Raw genomic sequence first — 25,537 nt, 5'->3', positions numbered from 1 at the left:
TTTTCTAAAGACGATGAATTGTCTGCCGTATATCGTCCTACACAGGGAATTCTTTCCCATGAAATATGCTATTTAAATTTCCCCGACGCTGTGACTATATGACCTCTTGGAACGTGGACTTAGCTATGTACCTATATGACAGCTGGAACTACACACCGGCTGCAAGTGCTCCCCACTACTGCATTAATTTTTCTTCGCCAATTTCAACATGTGGCAAAGCCAAAGCAAAGTTTGTTTAGCATAGATCATCAGGCCGCCGGATAGGTCGCAGTGTTAATAATAAAGTCAAGCATAACTGGGATACTCTATACTACAAAGGTAAAAGAGCGCGAAAAATAACATGAATGAATAAGGAGGACGACACGCGCGCCTTTACCTTTTGCCGCGTTACTTGTTTGCGTCTTCTATACTGTGCATAAACCGTCATTATGTACCGTCCGGTCTTGCTCGCCTGCAGACATGGGGAGCAGCGTGACCGAAAAGTGCGGCGTTTTCCTGTTGCTGGCCGCGGCTTTCGCGTTCCGTGAGACATGGAGCTGCAACGGCTTCCACATACGTGAGATAACGCTTAATGCTTTCCTGCTTGCCTTTCCGGTGCGAAAGTTACCGAATCAGACACGAAGGTTGCTGCTGCGAAGCATGTCAACGAGTGTGTCATAGAGCGAGTGAGAGAAAGAAAAGATAAGGCTTTACATTACGAATGAACGAAAGAAGAGGAATGTTAAGGGCTCGTTTTTCATTGCTAGACACAACACTAATTAGAACTAACAGACAAGAAAGCCAAGGAAAGTATATAGGGGATGTTATTCGTAGCAATTATGGTGTAAATGTGAAGAATGTAAAGTGGACGAAATGATAACTTGCCGCCGGCAGGGAGCGAACCTGCGACCTCCGAATAACGCGTCCGATGCTCTACCACTGAGCTTCGGCGGCGGTCATCCTCCCGTCCACTATAAGGGGTATATATGTGCATTTTGAACCTAGGAGTGTTAGACAGCGCCGCTAGTAGCCATGACATTTACATCATAATAACTACAGATAACACACCCTATACTTTCCTTGGCTTTCTTGTCTGTTAGCTCTAATTAATGTTGTGTTGTACGCTACGATTGTTCATCCTTGGGTCATCCGGGTCCGTGTTAAGCAAAAACGGCCTCCTACTGCTCCTCCTCGTTTTTTTTTTCCTTAAAAAGGAAAAAAGAAGCGGCGCGAAAACCGAGACGAAGCATACAGCGAAGGTAACGACAGGAACGAGCGCTTTTAGCGCAGTTTTTTTTTTTTACGATTGTTACATACCAACTGCTTCAGAGCATACCACATTCCCACTGCTACATTTTTATGAGGATTTTTTTCTGTACTATCACTGTGACATATGCTTCACGGGCTAAACCAGGGGCAAACCATCCTGTCATTTGCCTGATGACGAAGTCTACATAGACTTAAATGCAAACTTCTATACTAATCTTTATAGTCTATACTAATTATGGGTTCAACCAGAGTAACATAAAAGGAAGAAAATGTAGGAAGGCTAACCAGAACAAATATCCGGTTTGCTACCCTACACGTCGATTGGAGGAGGGGATTAGAAATATCAAAAGGAAAGAGATAGAAAAGATCACATTAACACAATCACGGCTGTTCACACCAAAGGATAACACTTGTCAGTATACTGCAGTCGTTCATGCACGTTCGTTGTTCGTAAGAACTGCAATAACCCATCAGTAGACCTCTGCAGCGACGGCTTGTGAAGTCGGCGTTCTAGAATGATACAATGTAAATCATTCGTCCAACAGTGATCTCTCGTTAATGCCCACTAGTGCCGTTACAAGCGTTAGAGTCGATAAAAAAAAAGTATCAAATGACTTTGGCCATACTGACCTACATTCATCAGGTTGTATAACTGAATTCGTTAATGCATTGTCACGTTGAAATATTGCTATGTGGACCAAACCAAGATGCACAAACACAGCGAATAACACAAGCTCAATGAAAATTCCCTCCCTAACAGAAAATAAAATGACGCACTGCTGCCTCACTCACAAGATGCTTATCAGTATGTTAAACGCAATCGAAACGTGAGCATTGCACGAACGCGATGCATTTATCGCATGGCATGGTACGTGAAGCTAACGTCTTTGGAAGTGACTTATCATAATCAATGGTTCTAAGACCGTGTGCAGGGAGTAAACGGCCTTCTTTCTCCTCTCGCGCCTGAACAGCGAACACAAAAAGGCTGATGGAGACCAAGGCACTCTTCGGCACGCTCATACGTCAATGCCGTAAGCATCTGGACGCAATGGCCAAGAACTTCAACCCTAAAGAGTTTTTTCAAAGGTAAGCATCGTTGGCATGACGACTGACGCGTGATACGAAACATTAATCAGACTTCCGCATGTTTTTTTTCACCTTAACTTAGATGCACAGCACTAACCACCATCTCTTTCCAGTTCCGCTTTGAATACTGTATGCAACAACGCCGCAGCATAGCGCACCTTTACAGAAGTATTCGTTTTCTTGATTTTTTTTCAAGAAGAATCAAGAAGAAATGGGCATGGGCGGGGCATGTAGCGCGTAGGCACGATAACCTCTAGTAATCAAGAGCAACAGACTGAATTCCAAGAGAAGGCAAGCGCGCGAGGGGGAGGCAGGAAGTTAGATGTGCAGATGAGATTTTAAAAAAATCCCAGTTGCATTGCGGGGGCAAATCAATGAATGCGATTGCAACAAATTACAATATTTTATTTTTTTTATTTTATTTATTAATACTGTCAACCCTCTGTTGAGGGTCCTTACAGGGAGGGTAGAAATAAATGCAAAAAAACAGACAAACAGGTATGTCAAGTGGCAGCGCAATCATTTAAATACATGTCTAACAATTTTTCAAATTGGCAAACATCACTTGCATTTACTACACAGCTTGGTAACACATTCCAAAGTTCAATCACAGCTGGGAAAAAAGAATGACGAAACACATCACTGCGAGCGAAATATGGTAATAAAGCATAATTGTGATTAACACGCCTGCTTCGTTTCCCTGGCAGCTTCAAGTACTCATCTTTGTTAATTTTCAGCTGTCCATGCAGTATCCTAAAAAAAACTTTCAGCCGGTTCTTTTGCCTTCGTGCTTCTAGTTGTTCCAGTTCACATGACTCTAACATCTGCGTGACAGAATCCAACCGGTGGTACTTTGTGCATATGAAGCGCACGGCACGGCGTTGAACTTTTTCCAATTTCTTTTTCAGGCTGTCCTGATGAGGACTCCACACGACCGAGGCATATTCTAGTACTGGTCTAATGAAAGTTTTATAAGCCACCAGTTTTATATCTCGTGTAGCTTGGTGCAATTTTTGCCTTAAGAAGCCTAGTCTTTGATTAGCTTTCGAGCACACATTTTCGATGTGTGTATGCCATACCAGATTTTGCGTAAGAGTGACACCTAAATATTTAAATTGGTTAGCGTGTACTAATAAATTACCATCGATACTGTAGTGAAAAGACATAACGTTTGCTTTTTTAGTCATATGTGTGTATGTTGACTTAGTTTTGTTTATTTTCATACCCCAAAAATTACACCATTCGCTGAAATTTTCCAAACAACGACTAATTCTGACTTGATCGTGTGCGCTAACCACTAACCATATGATACGAAGTAAGCCTGGCAGTTAACTATTTTGGTTCCGACATCGCGTAACTCTACAAAACGCTAGTGTAAGAGAATACGGCCGCTCCAGGGAGTGATGCTTTATTCGCACAGTCTGTTCGCGTTGAGATCGCAGCACGTAGAAGGGTATACGAGCCTACCGCTGATGCCTGTCGAGATAGCGCGCGCGCCAGCGATCGCGACCGCGCCCTTAGAATCAAAGTTCACAGTTGCTGCTCGAGCGAGAACCCATCACCTCCCCTCCCCGCGTCCCTTCATGCTCGTTAAAGATGGAAGGGGCGTTTCCACTCTGCTTGAGCATTCGACGGCAGGTCTAACACGCGGGGGGATGTCATCGCATGCGCCCTCGGAGCGACGGAGATGGACAGGCTCGTTTGATCTCTGCGTAAGCCGCGTTCATCGCCCCCGCTCGCGCGCTTTTACCCGCGGGTAGAACATACGATGAGCGGAGGGATGTTATCAATTTGGACTTTATGCGGAACATGACAGCGACGGCGACGGCAGGAACCCGTCGAGAGTGTCCATATAATTGCTATCGCAATAAAAAAATGGCGGGGATGCACAGCATGCACAGGACCGGGTTGATTGGCAAAACATGGAAGAGGCATGTGCCCTGCAGTGGGCGCAGTCAGGCTGGTGGTGACGTTGATGATGAAGATGACAGAAATATTCCCAATGAATCAATTTTGACGATGTCCTTACATTGGTTACCCTCGCCGTGACCTTGTACTGAACAGGTCCTTGTGCATACGTCATATCGTCAGTAGCAGAGAGAGAGAGAAAGCAATGGAAATGCAAGAAGGTCAACTACTCGTTGATGAGCGTACCTCTAGCTATCCTACAGTGGAGGTAAGTTAAAATGGTTGAGCGGAATTGTCAAACAAATCGTAAAATAACATAGCGAGAGTTTCTTCGCTTAACTTTCCTTACAATTAGCGTCCCTGCTACAGCGGGGGAATCTCGGTATATATCTACACATGCAAAAATATTACAAACACGTCTAATGAAAGCTCCATCAAACGGGTTATACACATCGCTGAACGCTGAGCGACAAAAGGAGCACCACATCCGTTCTGTGTAATCAAATAATAAATGACAGTATCAGGCCTGTACGTATAGCGTCGGCTGATAGGTTTTCATATGGCCCACATATATATTAAAAGCCGCGTGATATTCACCGATTCCTCTAATTTACCTTATTTGACATGGCCACTGTATATGCACCCACTAAGTATGAGTGCCCACACTTGGTCAATCCTCCAGAATGAATAATAATAATAATAATAATGATAATAATAATAATAATAATAATAATAATAATAATAATAATAATAATAATAATAATAATAATAATAATAATAATAATAATAATAATAATAATAATAATAATAATAATAAACATTGATAATGCACGCCCGGAAAGCTATGCGGAAAGGGAGCAGGTATCAGGTGAGGGCTTCACGAGTCATTGTATGTGGATATATGGCGACTGTATGCAGCCGCAATATATCCACAGCTGCATTCCTAGTCACGCAGGGTAGTACACAAGCATTATTTTTTTACACTGTCATAAGAGGCCGAAAGTCAACGTCAGCCTGTTAGTCAACAGTTAGTCAACGTTAGTCAACAATAATTAGTGTTGGTACTATGCGAGTACATACAGTAACGTCCACAAGAACTACACATTTTTCTCAAAATTAACCAATGTTCTACGTATATTTCATATTCGTTACAGTTCTATATGATATTTTGTATGGCTTAAACACTAGATCAGGGCCGTAACTAAGGGCGGGGGGTCTGACGCCCCCGAATTTTTTCACGCTTAACTTTTCGGGTGACACTAAAATACTTGCACGGCTTCACAGCGACCACCAGTTTTCCAAAGTGAGCTGTTCTACACACAAACACCCCCCGAAAAAAATTCCTGGGTACGTCCCTGCACTAGATCAATATTTTTCCCAATTTTGGCTAGTGAAATGACTTTTTTTTTATGCTGACCTAAAATCTGCATCTGCAACCCCAGTATACATCTCAATAGAATTCTTCGCATTACAACGTCTTGAGATTAAAATTCTGACCTGTAAGTTGCGTAAACATATAAGATTCATTAGGTCGCGCGAAGAACATAGGATGGACATAAATGCAATGGTACGGCATCACCGTTTAGTTATCGTAGCATTTGATCGTCCGCTTCGCATAGATTGCAATATAACGCGCGCTTTTGACCTGCATATTGTTTTTCCTTAGGGTGTGGCCCTCGCCTGCGTTGCCTACAACGTCTGTCGAGATTCCATAACAGAGAAGAAGACGCGACAGGTACGATCAATCAACAATAGATGGCTATTCCTAAATAACATGAACAATGTTTGTGTTCACCACGCCTTTTCCTTCTATAACTTTCCGCGTACGCTAACCGCTGGGTTCTTGACAATCCCCCGTAGTGCTTGTGAGCCACAGTTGCTTAAGAAAACGCCAACAACGACAACATTTTTTTTAGGGGCGAAGCTGGGTGTGAGTCGTTCCCTCCTCTGTAGTAGTAGTAGTAGTAGTAGTAGTAGTAGTAGTAGTAGTAGTAGTAGTAGTAGTAGTAGTAGCAGTAGTAGTAGTAGTAGTAGTAGTAGCAGTAGTAGTAGTAGTAGTAGTAGTAGTAGTAGTAGTAGTAGTAGTAGTAGTAGTATGTATGTATGTATGTATGTATGTATGTATGTATGTATGTATGTATGTATGTATGTATGTATGTATGTATGTATGTATGCATGTATGTAGCCAGCTCTAGTTTAATGAATTGCTCACTAGATGAGCAATTCACTAGATATCATAATTTACAAGCCATCGCAGTGTTCCTTGATTTAATCACACTAAAAGACATACTTTGCGGGCGATATACTCTGGTGAGCTTTCAACTTTTCGTCTTAATGTATGTGATAAAGAAATTATTTCTACGAAAAACGCAAAGCACACCTTGAGCAAGATGTTTGGTTTTGGGACGCTTTATGTGCAGTACACGCCGTGCATTGTTCGCGAAGCGGCGAAGCCTTGACGATCGCGTTCCGTTGGCTTTCGTTGGGCATGCTACCGACCTCGCGTCGTGGAACACGAAGAGGAACGCTACGCGCGTCGTGTGTTCCCTCTAGCCTTGCCGTTCATTCTCACAGGGTGAGCGGGGAACGCGGTGTACTGGGCGAATTTCACGGAAGAGTTTCACGGTTTACCGATGATTTCCTCCGGAGCTTCGCCCCACTCATCATCATTCACCCCGTGGATACGCTGTTCGTTTTTTTTTTTTTTAGGGCGAAGCTCCTTAAGGCGGCACCCGTTCATCTCTCGTAGTCGTAGCCGTAGTCGTAGTAGTCGTAGTGCGTAACCATTCTTACGCTTTGACCTCCAAGGTGGTGCCGGTGGGAGATTTTTCCTGTGCGTTCTTGAACAATAAAAAATTCGCAGCGTGCGCGTTAACTAAAAGCCGAATTCTTCTGTCTCTCATTCCCCATTAGCAGCCATTGGCATGTTCCAGTAGGAAACGTTAGTAGAAGTGTAAGTGTCAGCTAAAAGCCGACTTCTTCTGTCTCTCATTCCCATTAGCAGCCATTGTTTACCTCCAAGGTAGTGCCTGGTGAGATTTCTCCTGTGCGTGATTAAACAATAAAAATTTTGTTCAAAACGCCGTTGATTGATGAAATAAACCAACGAAAGACGCCAGATGTTTTGTAAAAGCAAAACGAAAGAACGCCAGATGTTTCTAAAGCAAAACGAAAAGACGTCAGCTGCTTAACGAAAGACGCCAGGTGTTTTCTAAAGCAATGGTTTTCTAAACAATGAAAATTCACAGCGTACACGTAAAATTAAAGTGAGCTGCAAGTCGTCATAACTCATCGAACCTTTAGTATAAACGCGCCCGATCTCACGTCGGTGATGATGTACTGGGCAGAATTCACGGAAGATTCACGGTTTACCGATGAACCTCCGCAGCTTCGTCCACTCATCATCATTCACTCCGTGGATATGCTGTGATTTTTTTTCGATACAGACGTGACGTTAAGGCATAATGCTTTGTGTGTATACGTGCATTAGATGATGTGTGCCGTAAGACCGGTGTTGTCACCATAGGCGTGCGCAGGGTTCCCCATCAGGGGGGGCGAAGGTTCATCGCAGCGCCCCCCCCCCCACCCTACTAAGTCAATGTATGAGGCACATTTTGCGCCCCGCCCCCCTCTTAGGTGACTAGAAGGGCCAATGTACAAGGCAGATTTCCCCCCCCCCGTGCGCACGCCTATGTTGTCACTGAAATGAAGCAATGTCTTGCGAAATCTGTTCTCATGGATCCAGAGGTCATAGCTGGGCGTGTCACTATAACGACGGCCGACTTGCAACACGAGACGGGAGTGTTCTAATTGTAACCGAACTATCAACGATGCTTCCCTGTGGTCCAGTGACGATGTGCCGATGACAGCCGGACCTGTACATGATCACTGTACGAACTGGTGCTATATCCAAGGAAGCAGGCTGTTTCCATATCCTGTATATGGGTCATTTCTGAAGGGTATTTGACGTCGGGTTTCGAAAACCATATTGCTACTGATCTACAGAATGACTTAAATCAGGACGCGGATTTCGAAATATTAACTTTTTTTTTCATGGTTATGTTTTAACACTTGGTGACCGCATCACGTCTTTGTAGCTCACGATGATACTTGTTAAGAAAGAAAAAGATATCGGACGAAAACAGTGATGTAAGGGCCGCGTGTTTGAGACCCCTGCTCTAAGGCGATGACAAATTTCGTTGCACGAAAGGTGAATGAGCATGACAGACAATGTAAAACTAAAGTTTGTCAAGCTGACCCATATTGTTCAAATAGCTAAACAGAAAGTTGACTTCGCTAGGTGTCATCGCTACCCAAGAAACCATATGGGTATCCATCTTTGCCATGTCCTTATTTTTTTTTGTATTTATATATGAAGAAAAGCATTGGAAGATATAGGCAACGTTACGAAGGAAGAAACATTTTGTGTATACCGCGTCACTCTAACCCACAGTGTTATGTATGCACGGCCTATGTGTTCCGAACCATGCGCACAGACCAATTCTTTGTACACTTGCGATCTAATACGTCCGTAATGTTTTTTATAGCTTGTTCTCAATTCCTTCTATTGGTTATTTGTTAGTTTTGTGTTGATTTCATGACTTTGGAATAGCCGGCTCTAACGCAGTCGAACTTCCCATGTTTTCACATCTAAATTTCTAAAAAAAAAATTACTAATAACTTCAGAAAGCTCAGACAAGCAACTTGTGCTTTTCTTTGTTGTTACAGCTCTTCGTGTGTTTATACAGCGTAGTCTCAAATAAGGTAAGTTGAGAAGTTGGTTCTGGCGCTGGTTGAAAATAAAGGTGCGTTTTATTTATATTTCTTAAAGGATAATATGACAAATACTACATTGGCGATGGCAGGGGGATGGGTGATGGGGGCTGAACGCCCCCCCCCCCCTCCAAACTTTTTCAATTTTGCATGTGCATATATAGAGGCGCACATATAAACGCATGCACGAACATACATAAAGTGTTGTTGAACCCCCTCCCCCCCCCAAAAAAAAACAATTTCTGGCAACGCCCCTGGAATACTACTAGGTGCTAAAGTTTAAGCATCCCCATATCTTATTCAGACAATGACTTTGCAAGGCGACGCGTTTAGGTTAGAAGCAAGCAAAACAATATAACAAAGGTATCGTCAGAAGTTGGCATGCGGAAATTGCACACTGTGGAGAAAACCAAATTAATGTACATTTGAAGTGACCTTATAAGAGAAGTAAATTTAGTTGCGCTATGGTCAGGCGCACCGTTCTAAAACGTGTTATGATTATTAATGAACTGAATTGATTTTTGTCGTCACATTCAAGATACGACACGTATGCAGGAGAAATGACTTGCAGACTTTCTACACTTCTAGACAGCGGTGGTGGAAAAAAAAAAAGCTATTCTCGGAGAAACACTTAATCTGTATAACTTTATTCTCGAAATTTATTCTTTGGGCCCGCAATGCACTCACACGATAAAAACGTGAAAACTGTCCACTTTGCCCAGGTCGGTCCCTTCTACATCTACATGAACGTAACAGAAGATTTTAGACAGGCTGTGTACGATGGCATGATAAGGCCTACTTTGTCATGGCTTTCCAAAATGCCACTTTTGTAGTGCTTGGTTGGATCAGCACATTGAATAAACACCCGGAATACACTCGGAATAGTATATTTATTTGAATGAAATTCATAAGCATTCGTTCAGTTCTAGAGACAGTGACTTTTAATTATATATATATATATATATATATATATATATATATATATATATATATATATATATATACAGGGAAGATAAAGGTGCGTCTTTCTAGCTATCTTTAGCCAAGGGTTAAAAAATACACTATTAGAGGCAGGCGAGTGAAATCAGTTGCAAATTACTGAGTCACCTTGCGCACTACACACAATTTTTTGTTTGGTAATTAACTAATTTGTTAATTAGGATTATTTAACTAAATTACTAAATATTGACTTTAGGCAAGAAATGCGACTTCCAAAGTTCGAGAGCGTCTTCAGAAACCCCAATTGCATTATTTGTGATAAAGAAAGTCTCACGTATACCATTTTTTCCAAGCTACAAAGAAAGCCCGCGAAATACAAAAAGAACCACGTGACTAGCGCATTCGCGCGCCGCGAGAATCCTGCCCTCAGCCGTGGTTTAAGCGAACGAAATCAGCTGCGGCCGCGACTCGCCGACTCCGTTGCAGCGGTAGGCCGATAAGTTAACGGTGGTTTCTTGGCCCGCGCTCGCTACAACTTGCACCATCACGCGCGCCAACTGGCTGGCAACGGGCCAAGAAACCACCGCCCAGTGCTTTGAAATAAGTACTTGTTTGAAAGTTAAAGTACTTATTTACGCCTCTATAGTCGGATACAACTTTAGAGGGCAGCAGCATTTCCTCCTCAAAGGCGGATGAACACAAGCCTCGGGACTGACGTCATGAGCGGGACGGCCGGTGGCTCCGCCTTCGGAGAACATCGGCGCGTGCATGAGCGGGACTATTTCTTTAGTCGCGGAGGCGATCGACTGCCGCGCTTCGGTCGTCTGGGCGGGGCCTCTCCTGCCTTCTAAAGTTGTATCCGACTATAGCCACATTCCTCACAGCGTTCCGTACAGCAATGTCGCAGTAACGTCTCGTTTCACAATCTCTCTCATCGCTTATCAGATGTGCGCAGGCCTAACCAACATCCTGGACAGCCCCATCACTGCAATCGATGACCTTGCTACGTACTCACGATGGGTTGCCCTCTCCTTCGGCTGAGAGTCACCTCGGAGGGAAGACACCGCGGAGCAGTTAAACGTTCATTGTACTTCTTGGAAATAAACAGGACTCCCGCACAGCCGAGGCGCCTATCTCTGATTCGTGTCCTGATGCGACATCTTGTACATATTGTTAGGTCGCGCATCCACATTTCACGAGATTACCTCGTATTACTGACTAAGCAGGAGGACCTCCCCTCCCCCTAGTCCCAAGCTGAATAGGGCTCTGGAGGCGACCCTGATCCTTGACTTGTGTGTATAATAGTGGCACTCGCACTTCGGCATTCGTGTGCCCTGGTGGATTGACTTGGATTGACTTTGTGTTTCGCGCGCTGCACAAGCGGATCTCAGAGGCCACGTTGAAAGACGTGCGACATTGAGATCGGCTCCGCCAGTTGCCGCAGCAATTCCAGCTGCTCACAATACTTCAATGAACCCAATCAATTAATTTTCATTAATTATCCAGAGAGTTAAATGCTCCTTAAGTGAGGTTGTACCCCCATATCATATGGATAGAATATTACTCTTAACTTGAACCAGAACTATCGGTTTCGATTCTTTAGAAGACTTTTCCTGCATATTCGGAAAACCGGAAGTAACTGCTCGACCGGAAGTGCCTGGAAGAGAAACAGGAGTGTCACTCGGTGATCGCGCCACTAAAAATTTACACCTAATAATCTGTAGATCATCGAGCTTCCGCAGATGTTTAAGACCACCTGCAAGGTGAGACTCAAATATCATGAGTGGACATGCAAAAAATGATGCAGCATCGGCATACCACATACAAAAGCATCATATGACATATATGGAATATATCCAATAACTTCGTATAAATAGTCATTATTTATAATATTTATTTATTTGTGCTCCGTCCAGTTCGCGCTGAAAAGTTTTCAAGAATGCATCAGTTCCAACTCGCCCACCTCTCTAGTCTACTGCATTATTTATACTACTGATCATACAATCGCCCATGGTCATACGATCTCTAAATTCATGTCACACGGCGTTATACATCGATCTGTGTATTTTGCAATCTTTCGCAGTCTTTCTTATTTTTTATTGTTTTGCGAGAACCGCCACGCTTTCAAACAATCTTGGCCTCAGTGACCACGGCTGCCAACGCTGGAAAAAGTACGAGGTCGTGCTGCTGCAGGCTACTGGGTGCTCTCGGGAGGTCACGGCAACATGCACAGAATGAAGGAAGGGTCACTATCTACATCCACACCGCTGCAGAAAGCAAACATACTTGATGTTTTCACATCGAGGTGTTTTCATAAGGAATCACCGCCGCAAACGCAGAAACCACTGCTGTGTCTGTCAACAGAGAACGACCAGCCCGACGTCACGAGGATAAAGGTGTCTCTGCCAGTAACGGACGATCGCTGCTACAGCCTATAATTAAAATCACTTCGCTCACTCGGCCAAACGATGCTTGGAAAGGAACCCGGCTCTCCATAACATATATAAGGTTTCGTTGTTTAGGCTCGAACCTGTTATCTTTAATTTAGGAGGAATACAAGTAGAAATCACAGTTTCGTAACCATGTCAGTTTCTTCGGACGGACGGATGGATGGATGGATGGATGGATGGATGGATGGATGGATGGATGGATGGATGGATGGATGGATGGATGGATGGATGGATGGATGGATGGATGGATGGATGGATGGATGGATGGATGGATGGATGGATGGATGGAACCATGTAAGTCTTCCAGAGCGTATCTAAGAGCAAAGTGGGCCGCTCCCATGCCGGGACCGAAAGGCGAAGGCTCTCAGCCGCTTCGCAGAACTTAGTAAATTATTACCTGCCTGCTAAGTCATCGCACGCTTTCATTTAAAACGGAAATAGACACCGCAGCTCCTTCAGTGCGATTACGCATCGAACTGTTCGAACGCGTTTACGTGCGCAATATTCATCATCTAGCTTCTATTTAGTCATGCATTTTCGTTCACTTTAGAGCCACGGTCCTTAGCATCGGGGATGCACCTGTTTTGAGCATACTCTAAGAAAAAAAAGAGTATGTGCGACTCCTTTCGATGAGTCCTGACTTACGACATATATGACTCTCTTTAAAGAGACACGTTAATTCTCTTTTAGGTCCCATGACTCTCCGAAGAGAGTATAATGATCTTCAAAGAGAGTTCACGTGCCTCTTTAAAAAGTCATATGCGTGGCAAGTCGGAGCTCACAAAAGAGAGTCAAAGGAACCCCCTTTTTTTTCCTTCTTAGAGTGCATACCGTTTGTGAAAGAGGCGCCGAATCCGTGTATATGTCTCCGCCGCGGCTAGGTCGTTTAGCCAGAGCCTTTCTGACGTCGCCATTCAAGGCGACAGCGTTCGTCTACCGTAGGACACATTTTTTGCGACATCTAAGATACGCCTCGACTGAGTGTCTGATGATAACTGATGTGGAATCACCTAAGCGTAATCGTTTGTAACAATATTTACAAACTTGCGATAGGTCGCTCGAAGAACTCAGGGAGGAAGATGGCAGCAACGGCTTGATTAAGACGATTAAGGGCATGGCATCGACAGGTCGAGCTAACAAGCTTTTTTTTAATCCTCGTTCCGACTCCATTTTGTTAGGTTTAGATATGGGAGAACACGAGGGCTTAACGTCCAATGAGATCACGGCTTCGGACAAGCGAGTGAGGTCATTCACGTGTGCCTGTCGGCGACGTCCCTGCAAAGTTCTTGCTTCGCCGTGGAGTCACAGTAATAAGCAAGACCCCCTTAAGCTAACCTAAACGGATTAGCAGTGTCACGGCTTCGTCAACTCAGGCGCGACAGCGCTGCCTTCAGTCGGTGTCGCCTACGTATACGCCGACTGAAGTTTACCCTTCCTGTAAGTACCTAATGGTGAGTTAGGAGGTTGACGCCAAAGTTTGCTAGTTAATCTAACTCACTAGTTAGTCCTGTAGAAACAAACTGCTATAAACGTAACAAAAGAGGACAGCTCCTGTATCTATCTCGCCCTCGCAGACATCGTAAGTTTTACTTGTTTTGTTGACAGTGTACACAGTAACTATCAACTCGAGCGTATATAAATAATTAAAGTTTAAGAGCGGTCTCGTTTAAAAAGAAAATGGGAGGCGACGGTGCAGGATTAGTGTAGATAAAAGAAATGGACAGTTTGGCAGATATCACCGATAATCAGTCCAGGCGTTACTCGCTATTCACAACAGCAGTAGGCGCCAACAGTGGAACACCACAGCCCTTGTTGCTTGCTTGCTTGCTTGCTTGCTTGCTTAGAACTGGCTCCTACGCACTGCGGGGGATTGGCGAAGAAGGCGGCGGTTAATGTAAACGTAAACATTAAGACAAAGTCATGGAAAAGAAAAAGTCAGATTTTTTTCTTGCAAACAGAAAATCGTTATTTAAGTGACAAGGAAAAATTGTTGCTTTTGTTGTTGTTGTCGTCGTCGTCATCGTCTCTGTAATTGGACTTTCTAAATAAAAAACAAAAAGTGAATAACCTGCTCGTTTGCTCCTGATAGCATAACTCTTACGCACCGCAAGCAATGGGCCAAAAAGCCAGCGGTCAGGCCAAGGAAGATACAATTTAGGATATAAACCACATAAGATGGGGTAAGGTGTAATTTTTTGTTTTGTTTTCAAGTAATACTTATCTGCCGGTATACGTCGTTGTTATGTCATAGATTTCGAATCATACTACTCGTATTTGTGTTGTTTGCCACGTCTTTGATGCCTCCAGCTTGCGATGTGATCTATCTTCAACGATCTATAAAAAAAAAAAATTTGACTAGGCCCGATGAGAACTGCTAAAACCGGTAACGTCATGGAGCGTAGCTGAACCTTATTTTATACGGTAGTTTCCAGAGGATCAGTGCGCGCGTAGACGGAGCGCGTAGACAAAAAAGTTGGAGGACGCTTGAGCTTCGCCTTCAAGAGTAGAACGCGATAGCGTAATCGGACCGTGTTCGTATCGCCTTCCCAATCGCTAGCCTCGCTTCGCTTCTACGTGGACACCTCAACCGTGCCGCAAGAAAAGGTACGTCTGTGCGTGTGTAAACTAAACTGGCCGTTTCAATAAATTATACTAGAATGCCTACAGCATGTACACTTGCAAAGTACCCACTGCGACATAATTTTTCTTTTTGCCAATTGGCGAAGTACCCACTACGCGTCCGTAAGGCAACACGCGCAGCTGCGCATGTTGTTGATGCGGTTACTGATAATGATAATTAATTATGCCTGTGTGCTTTGTAATTGGTGGGCCTTTAACAAACCAACGACATGACCAGGATTTGGGGACATGTGCACGTAGGGCCATCTCCCGTCGGAGACAGCAGCGGCCTGCCTTAACCGAATGGGAAAAAGGCGAAAAGAATCGTACCTTACGAAAAAAGCTACGCATCAGAAACGACTCCCGGTTCTATACAGCAGAGACTTCTGTGAACATTCAGTTAAAATTACAGCGTCGCACTACAAACCGCGTGGCTTCCCAGGGTGTTTAATATTTTACAATGGGACCCCATGTGTTTCTATACTGCAATTTTACCAAAATGTTCCAGTAGGTCTCCGCTGTGTAGAATCCGTAGTCGTTTTTGATAACTAGCTTTCTTCAAGAGATATGATTTTTTTTTTCGCCTATTTCCCATTCAGTTATGGCTGGACGCCGTGCTGCCGCCGAGAGATGGCGCCACGCACAAATGTCCCTGGGAATCCTGGGAATGCTCGTTGCGGAATTCACGTGCTTTGACGCCTGGTGCTATCCTACTCTTCAGTCACGCAATATTACGTGCGTTTAGGGCACTCCTCACATTACCTGACGTTAATGTAGTGTCCTCTTCCAAAACAATTTCGAGCACGGGCGTGGCTCTGCGTTAGAACACCTGCTTGCGGCGCAGAAGTCCCGGGTTCGATTCCTACTCGAGCGAAAGTTTTCTTTTAATTTGCTCACGGACAACGCTGATTTTTCGCTCACATGAGGACAGTCGCTGAGACGCGATCGACCAGATAAGGTAACAACGCCGTGCGCCCATTGACGGCAGCGGATACCTATGGGCGGGATGACGCAACTTCAAGACAAAAACGCATTCCCGTAGCAACTGGCGATTCGCGGGAAATCTGAATGGCATACTCAGCGAACACGGCTAGGGCACGCCAGGAACTCAAGTTGGAAACGCATACCGCGTTCTTAGCGAGCAAAAAACGCGACATGTGGTTTACGTCGGCGCTACCACCAACCGCGTCGATTGCTATAACAGCGGCGCAGAAAGCATTTTCTCTCTTTGAGTTGTGCCGTCCCGCCGATAGATACCCGCTGCCGCCACCGGGCCAACGGACGCGCGTCGTTGTTACGCATCCCTATCTGGTCGAACGCGCCTTGCATGCAAGCGGAGAAGTGTCCCCACCTTTACACCATGCTCACAACCGACGACGATGACGCCACAATTTCTGCTTAACGAGCTTTCTAACGATATCGCGTTAAAATGACAGCGGTTGTCGTCTCGCCATTCAATGGCCGCTGCGGCGGAGCACCTGTCGCGGATGCTGCCCGTTGTTGTATACTGTCGTGTACTTGCGGTGGAATAAAAGCACTCTGCAAGACAACGCAGCCGACATGGAGCATTGCCCAGATCGGGAAAGTTCTAGCTTTGTGAAAAATTTGACGCCAAACGTGCGTATCGCCACGCGCCCTTTAAGGGGCCGCTCAATATGCTGACGGCGAACGCTAGAAAGCAGACGCAATGTCGATGTTGCCCCAAAGCAGCGTTGTAGAGAAGGCCGCAGTTTACAATGAAACTCTACGCTTACACATCCCTTATTAGACAACTCCCAAATGGGATTTAGCGCCCGTCAGCTCCGCTGGTCACCCACCTTCACCGAGTGAAACGGACTCGAGTTTTACGGAGAAGCTGTCTTATACCGGTGTCACACGGGCACTTCTGCCGATCCGGATCGGAATCCTTGATCGCGATAACAAGTTGACCGGTCGCTGCTACACAATACAGCGTAATCCAGATCGAGTTTGGCGCAGACGTCAGGCAAATCGCGATCACGATGCCATATCGCGATGCGCAGATCTAGATCGTCTTGATCCCGATCGAGCTTTATCGCAATTAAATGTGCCCGTGTGACACCGGTATTAGTCTACCCAATGCCATCATCGTCGTCGTCGTCGTCGTAGTAGTAGTAGTAGTAGTAGTAGTAGTGGTGGTAGTAGTAGTAGTAGTAGTAGTAGTAGTAGTAGTAGTAGTACACTCATACTTCGATATAACGAAGACTGATATAACGAATTATCGGTTATAACGAATTAAATAAAATATAGTGTTGTCATAGACACAGTGTTACAAATAAACGTCTACAACGAATTTTCGGATGTAACGAAGTTATTTTCGTGGAAGATGCGACTTTGTTATAATGAGGTTTGGGTGTAGTAGTAAGTAGTAGTGGTAGTGGACGTCAAGCAGGTCACATGACCAGAGGGGAAGTGAACAAATAAGTAAATAAAGCGAAATGGCGATGACGATGCTCGAAATTATGCTGCTGCTGATGACGACGCTCGAACTGAGACTCTTGGTCTACCCTCACATAAACTCACGCGCTTACATGCTTCGCTGTCTGAAGGTTTTCACGGCGCGGAACTGACAGATATATATATCTTCTGAACTTACGAGGACACTAGAAGAAAGCAGGAACGAAGGTAGAGGAAGAACAGAGCAACGTGCGCACATGCGCACACCGCATATCGACATGGCTAGCTGAAAAATGATGTAGGAAGTGCCACGACGCACACAGAAACGTTGTTCTCTATACGCGTCCTCTATTGCCACAGCTGCGAGTGTCAATCGACGGGGGCAATGAAGGCACTGACAGACATGCACACAACCTTGGGACGTGCACCGTGGTGACAAAGGAAAAGCGAATCGACGAACAAAAAAATTATAAGGTCGCAATCAAAAATCGGTAGAATGATGGCTGAGAGTACGCAGTAATAACAGCATTAACGATATGGCCCGACACGCTGCATAAATAGACGAAATTAATGGCAAAAGAAGATACCGTGTGCAGAGTCCGTTAGCCTTCGTCATTAATCAAACCTGTCCGACTATTCTCTCAGTGGACCGTACGACTCCTACGATGGAAGAGTGATTTTCTTGTTCTCTACTACATACTTCATCATTTTTTTTTTCCTCTTTAGCTTATCTGGAGCAGCAAAGCCAGCACACAAGCGGGTGGTCTGCGATCTGAAAATCAAGGATCTCGTATCTTCGAGAGGATAATACATATAATAAGGCGGAATGCTTTGGAAGGAACTAACTATCCTGATCGTCGCACTCGGGAACAGCGGAGTCCTTTGTTGCAAGCCTTTCGAAATCTGTGAGTGTCTTGTTTTTTATTACATGTACTATACATGGAGGCAGAGCCATGTTCATCGCGAAGAGGACATCGATGGCGTCAGAAATATAGCAATTTACTTTCGACGCACACTTACACGTGTAAATATTAATAGTAGCTGATTTTAACTTGTACGTATACTTCTTTACGTTACCGTGTTACCGGATACCGGAAGGAATCTCGCGCATGAGCGGGTCTTTACGGAACGCATACTCGCCGGATACGTTTTACGTTTGCGGCCATAGCTCGCGAAGTCACATTCGTTCGTGGCTACTCGCGATATCCGCTTTGCGGAGACTCCAGCCGCCGAGTCAAAATAAGCCGAAGTGCGAGCGCCAATTGCGATCACCTTGTTTCAGCCGGATTACCGAAGCTAGAGCGACCTAGAATACCGAAGCCGTAAACGTGAGAGGCCTAAAGCCCTTGACAGGCTGGATAGGTGGCGCCATCTAGCGGGGCTAAGATAAACCAGACAAGTGCAAAATTGTTATTGCAGAGACATCATGCATTTTGCCCTCAAAAACACTAGGCGAAAACAAACGTGTCCTTGACTGTGATAGCACGAAGCGTCACAACATGTCGACACCACCATCGTCCGGTAACCCGGTATTCCTACACCTCTTTGCGGGAAAGTGTACTGTCCACACGGTATTCCTACACCAGGAAAGTGTACTCTACACACTAAAAGCCTCTCATGATTTTGCCGCAGCAGTACTTCAATATTATCCAAATTCAATATAGTTTAAATGCAGTTATCATCACCATTTAGTGGTTTGCACAAACGTAAAGGTATACGTATAGCTACTAAGGAATTATTATCACCCGTCGAAAGCCCGGCGGCCTTGCCGCCATGCAAACCTCTCGAGTTTTCATTAAACAGCATATCTATCTATCTATCTATCTATCTATCTATCTATCTATCTATCTATCTATCTATCTATCTATCTATCTATCTATCTATCTATCTATCTATCTATCTATCTATCTATCTATCTATCTATCTATCTATCTACCTCCCCGCCACGGTGGTCTAGTGGTTATGGCGCTCGACTGCTAACCCGGAGGTCGCGGGATCGAATCCCGGCCGCGGCAGCTGCATTTTCGATGGAGGCGAAAATGTTTGAGGCCCGTGTACTTAGATTTAGGTGCACGTTAAAGAACCCCAGGTGGTCGAAATTTCCAGAGCCCTCCACTACGGCGTCTCTCATAATGATATCGTGGTTTTGGGACGTTAAACCCCGTATATTATTTATTATTATTATCTATCTATCTATCTATCTATCTATCTATCTATCTATCTATCTATCTAGCCAGCCGCCTACGTCTGGGCGCTCTCGTAATCGCCTGGTGAACTTGGTGTAGACCAAAATTGGTATGGGAGTGTAACAGGCTTTGAAGAATATGACTGTTTGGTCATGGCACGAATAACGTGAAAATCCTGTTGCGTATGTCGTCGAACCCTTTCCTCCAAACACGTTTGGCACATACCAGTAACCACGGACAGCGGTGTACGGTTATGCGCCACAGGTGATTGACAGTTTGTCTACTCCGGAACGGTGAGAACGGACAGGTCATTTAAATGCGAGAGCGTGGAGAAAAACCGACACCGGCACTGTTGATCCGACGAATGCAAAGAATAAAAATTACGACCCCAGCAGGAATCGAACCCAAGCATTCTGCGTGGCAGTCGGGTATTCTGTACCACAGAGCCACGGCTAGGTCTTCAAACCGCTTGCCTTATTAACCTGCGCGCTGAACTTCTGGCTCACGCAAATTGAGTTGCGCCAGCCTGTACATTTCATCAAAATTATGTGTCACCTAAGTGTCGCTCGCTAGACAGCTTCGCTGGTCACCCCCCTTCACAGATTGGAATGGTCCGTGAATTTTTCTTTTTAACGCGATAGCGTTAAAGAGCTCGTATCGCAGAAATTCCGCCGTCGGCGTCGGCACCGTTGGTTGTGAGCGAAAAATCATCATCTTGTCCGTGACTGAAAAATCGAAAAAGCTGCAAATAAAATAAATAATAAAAATGTTGGGTTCGAGTGAGAATCGAACCCAGGCCGTCTGCGTGGCAAGTAGGTGTTCTACCACACAGCCACGCCTCTGCTTGGAGCTGCATTGAAAATAATTTTCATGCTTCCGAAAAATACGCGTCCTGTATACAGGTGTCACAGTACGAGGTGTAATATGGCAGTAATATTGCGCGGTACAAGCGTGCATTGCCATCGGGCGTCACACCATGTCAATATCATAACGACTTGGTGGTTTAAAGACAGCCACCCATTACAAAAGGCACACACATTACTGCGCGGATTCCCTTAAGACCACGTAGTGGGTGCATCGCAACTTCGAAAAAGTTTCTCGCGCATAATTGCTGCTGGTTTAAGCATGCTACCCATTACTAAGGCACACACCTTAGTGCACGCGTTCTGTTAAACACTCGTAGTGTTCGAAGTGCGCACTAGGGGCAAGATATCGCTATCGCGTTCAACTCTTAAAGACGAGGCTTAAGCGTCCCCCAATTTTTATGTGTCCTCTCTCTCTCTTTCCAGCACAAGGAAAGAGGCTTCTGGAGCTGAAAGCGAACTTGGGGAAAGTACTCGGTCAATGCAAGAAAGAAATTCACAACATCCTGGCGCTTCTTCAGCGAGGCGACCTGAGAGATGTACGAAATTTCTGTCTCCTACTACATCTCTGTCACTCTTGTTTCGGGGGTAAATTCTCTTTTTTTCGCGTCCTCGAAGCACTTGTAAAACTGTTTTTTTTTCTTTGTACTCGCCGCACTGTTTCAGACGAGGAAATTTAGTAACTTTTGCTGTGTTCCGCGATGGCCCAGTGGATATGACGTTGCGTTGCTTGCTGGGGTCGCGGGTTCGACCCAGGCCACGGCGGCGGCATCTTAATGGGGGCGAAATGCAAGAAGGCTAGTGTGCTTAAAAATAGATGCAAGTTTAAAGAGCACCAGGCCGCCTACATTATTCCGGAGGTTCTCATTACAGCGTGCCTCGCAATCAGATCATGGTTTTGACATACAAAACTAAAATTTTGTTTCATTTAGTTACACCTGCTCGCTCACTTTTCCGTACTATTCTTTACTCGTAGTCGTTGCTTCATAACTTGCTTTTTTTTTTTTTTGCTTAATCGCCAGCAACCTTCACTAAGCATCAAGTAAGAGATAAATATTCCCACTACTTCAACAGGCAGCCTTGAATATAGATTTCCGGCATGTTCTAAAACGCGCTAATTACATGTACTGCGCAGTTTGACCGAATACAGTCACAAATTGCTGGGAAATTCAACCTTTTCTCACACCTAGTGGTCTTTAAGCTTTTGATACCGACTGTACATGTTCTGATCCCTGAGGGTTACTCGATCGCTCCTCTTTCAGGGAATGAAGGCATTCTGCAAGGTACACAGCGCGTGCATGGATTCACTGGCGGATGATGACACGGCGAAAGAGGTAAAACGAATAGCCCTGTATGACGAAACTTGCCGTACTGCGTCAGAGGTACAAAAATTAACACGCGAGCAACGCTGCCGGCATAAAGCTGCACGAAGGGAACCCATCTCGGTTTCCGAGAAAGTAAATTTTGCTCTGGTCTGAGGATCGAACGCAAGACCGCTGCCATACACGGGCAGTTGTTCTACAATCATAGATATAGCCAGAACGCTAGAACAGCACGAGGTGAGGCAAACTTGATGTGTGCGTACGAGCCTGTTTGTGCTCCTTGTTGTTGTTGTTGTTGCTGTTGTTGTCGTCGTCATTGTCGCTGTTGTTGACATAGTTGTTGTTGCTTTACTTTTGTCTGTTTGTTTGACTCTAATTTATTGAGCACACTGACGACAATCTCAAACATCCGAAACGTTATTACGTCAGTTTTACGCCTGCAATCTTCCTCTCTTATCTATTTTCTTCCAGGTCCTCGAGTGTTGGGGTGTGGCGCTCGAAAAGAAGGTAAAGCGGCCGATAATACTGGCGCTATGTGTCGCTAAGTTCATGAGACAGCATAAGGCAGCCATTAGATGTGCTTGCATTAATATACAGCCGAGAAGCGGTCACATGTCACAATTGCGAGCAACCAACAAACCACCGCTTTCATCGACTTTCAATTTTCTTTTAATTTCTCCCTGCAGGCGTACATGCTGTACTCATCGAAGGACTTCACTCCCGCTCAACTCCAACGCGCCAAAGAAATTCTCGTAAAGCAACACGACTTCGTACTATCCTTTCGTTCCTTCTTTATTTTGCCCTTCCTTAAAGGAAGGTTTACCTACCTCCAAGAGCCAGCATAATAGGAAAGCATTCGGAATGTATGCAGCCGTAGCGCTATCGAGAGCCGTAAATCAACCTGATAGCATGTTACAGAGGAAACGAAAGATTTTCAAACTTCAGTGCTGTGCTAACACCTAAACCAAGAACGGACCTAGGCGAGAAACTCTAACTACACAGTTTAATATTAGTAGTAGTAGTAGTAGTAGTAGTAGTAGTAGTAGTAGTAGTAGTAGTAGTAGTAGAAGCAGCAGCATCAGTAGTAGTAGTAGTAGTAGTAGTAGTAGTAGCAGTAGTAGTAGTAGTGGTAGTAGTAGTAGTAGTAGTAATTCCTTTAACGCCTCCATCGGTTTGTCTACCCAAGTGGTACGTGGTCGTCGTAGCCTGTTAAAGGTTTAGAAGATGGTGTTTGTCGATCGATGGCTAATAGAGACTTCACTCCTCCGTTCTCATTACAGGACTGTTTTCTCAATACGGATGTGGTCGTTCTACCAGCGCACGTATTCGACGACCTCGCTGCACTTTGGAACCGATACATCAAGTCGACGGGCCGGTGAAATACGCGGAAGCAACAAAGGAACGCGAGGCACAGGAAGCGCGCCGACCACCGGCCTGAAATATTCCTTGTATATTTCTTAAAATCTTAGCCGGGGAACGCTTATTGTCACTTTGGCCGTAGTGAGGCAGGTCATGCAGTTCTGAAAATACAAATGATCGAAAATTGATTTGCTTTTTTTTTTCCGCAGTCAAGAGAAAGAAATGTCTGGGTGACTAGAGGACACAAAGTTAGCGCACGCTATCAGTACTGCGAACAGGGAAGCTTACATCAGACTCCAAATAAGCACATACGTAAGCCACTCTATAAAGCTCCCTCATGAATTGCACAGTCAACTCGAAAAATGACATACTGCGTGTATACGAAGTCAGCTGATGCGTACGTCGTAATATCAAACCATATCACGCGTGGCGCACCGTGCGCTTGACCCAACGCGGCCTGCGTTGGCCCAATTCTCAAACTCTGCTGATAATCCGAACGCAAGAGCAGGCTGCCCAACGCAGCTTAAGGCTATTAGCTTTTATACGGCTAAGGAACTTGCATTCAAAACTGTCACCTTTCTGCAAACGCAAAGTGTTACAATACAGTGTTCCAATGAATAAGAGAGTAAAAAAAATCCACGCATATCCACGAAGTGAATGATGATGAGTGGGCGAAGCTCTGGGGATCGTTCGGTCAGCGTGAATCTCCCGTTTGTCGTTTTTGCCGTTTTGCCGCCGCGTCCCGCGTCCTCGCCTCCGTAGTAGTAGCTTGTCGTCGGCGTTCCCGTTGAGCCGCCGCATGCCGCTCCTTACGTTCGTTTTCATTAATGACAGAAAGAGAATGTGCGGTCTGGAACGCGCTTACATTCGCATTTGCACCGCAGCGTCCTCTCGTGTATTTAAAGTGACATAAAGAGTCGATGACAAAGCTCGGTCCTAAGGTCCATAAAATGTACGTTGAAGTCGCCGAGTAATATAAAGGGTTTGTGCTTGTAGGTGTTTTATATTGTTTCGTCAAAATTACTATTGTTGTTCGTCTATTGTAAACCTTTTTTGATTCACATACACACGTTTCGACTATAGCAACGGTTTTATAACCACCATGACGGCGGACAGTGAGCGTTGACGACAAAGCAAGGTAGGCCCATAATTTCTACGCTGAAATCGCCGACTAGTATAAAGGGTTTGTGCTTCTAGGTGTTTTATATTGTTCTGTCACAATTATGATACGCTCTTGTGCACCGCAGCGGCCTAGCAGACTCCATGCAAAACTGAGACACGCCGCCGCCTCGCCCGACACGGGACATGCCTCGACCCCATCTATGGTGCTTCGCCCCTAAAAAAACTCTATGTGCGTCTCTGAAAGCTCGATTCGCGTCAGGTTGCCAAATCGGCAGGCACCACGATAGGTGGGAAATTGTGCGCGGGCAACATAGCTCCACAGGAATGGAGCCATGATCATCTTCCATAATCTATATGGACTTTGTCATGTACGACCCTGTGTATTCCTCGCCACAGTTATCAAATTCAAGAATAACGATATGCAGTAAGCGTTCTGAAGATCGCAAATTACGTTTTCGATTCTGCGCACACAGACTGACATGCAAAATCGTACAGATCGCTTTCGTGGCAGATGCCGTTCGGCCACAACAACGGGAGATGCCACAAATGGCGCGTGTAATACCGCTAGCGCCTGTCCTGTCCATCTGTGTTCCTTCGCAGTCCTGGTCGATTTGGCGCTATCCAATTTTGAAGAACAATACCGAAACGTTCGCTTCCAGAGACGCTAGTATATATGCAGATGTGTGACGTCATTGGCTTGCAATGACGGCACTGAGAGCGCCATGTCGGAGCAACGCATGTTGGGACGCAATATTTGTGATGCCACGTTTATCTTATCAGTACATCGCGTACAGGTTCTGTCGTTATTCGCGCAGAGACCAATAACATTGCGGCCGTGACGTTATCTTCTTGACGTGTGTTAACCGTAGCGTGATTATGCCTCTTTTACGACATCAAAGACGCCATGTTGGAGCACCAGTATACGTCACGATGCTGCGCCATGACGTCACGTGTAAGCTATCTATATCGCGCTATTCAATGGGCAATGCCACGTCGTCTTGAGCGGCCGATGGAGTGGCGCAACCGATGAACTCGGAGGACGACGAAACATCCGCGTTTCCTCGAGGCTTAGCGGTCACCGCCGGTGACTGGTGATGATCGGCGAAAGCTGTGAAAGTAGAGTTCCTCGCCGTGTCGCCACCGCCGGAGGATGCGAGTGCGCCGCGCATCAAGGCGGAGGACGCGTTTTGCGCCAGCTCGGAAGATCCCGCCGGCTCGTGAAGGAGCCGCCAGGCGACCACGGCCAA

The sequence above is a fragment of the Rhipicephalus sanguineus genome, chromosome 6, assembly GCF_013339695.2.
Source record: "Rhipicephalus sanguineus isolate Rsan-2018 chromosome 6, BIME_Rsan_1.4, whole genome shotgun sequence".
NCBI lineage: Eukaryota > Metazoa > Arthropoda > Arachnida > Ixodida > Ixodidae > Rhipicephalus > Rhipicephalus sanguineus.
The sequence above is the reverse complement of the archived record's forward strand: the minus strand, read 5'-3'. Positions refer to the sequence as shown.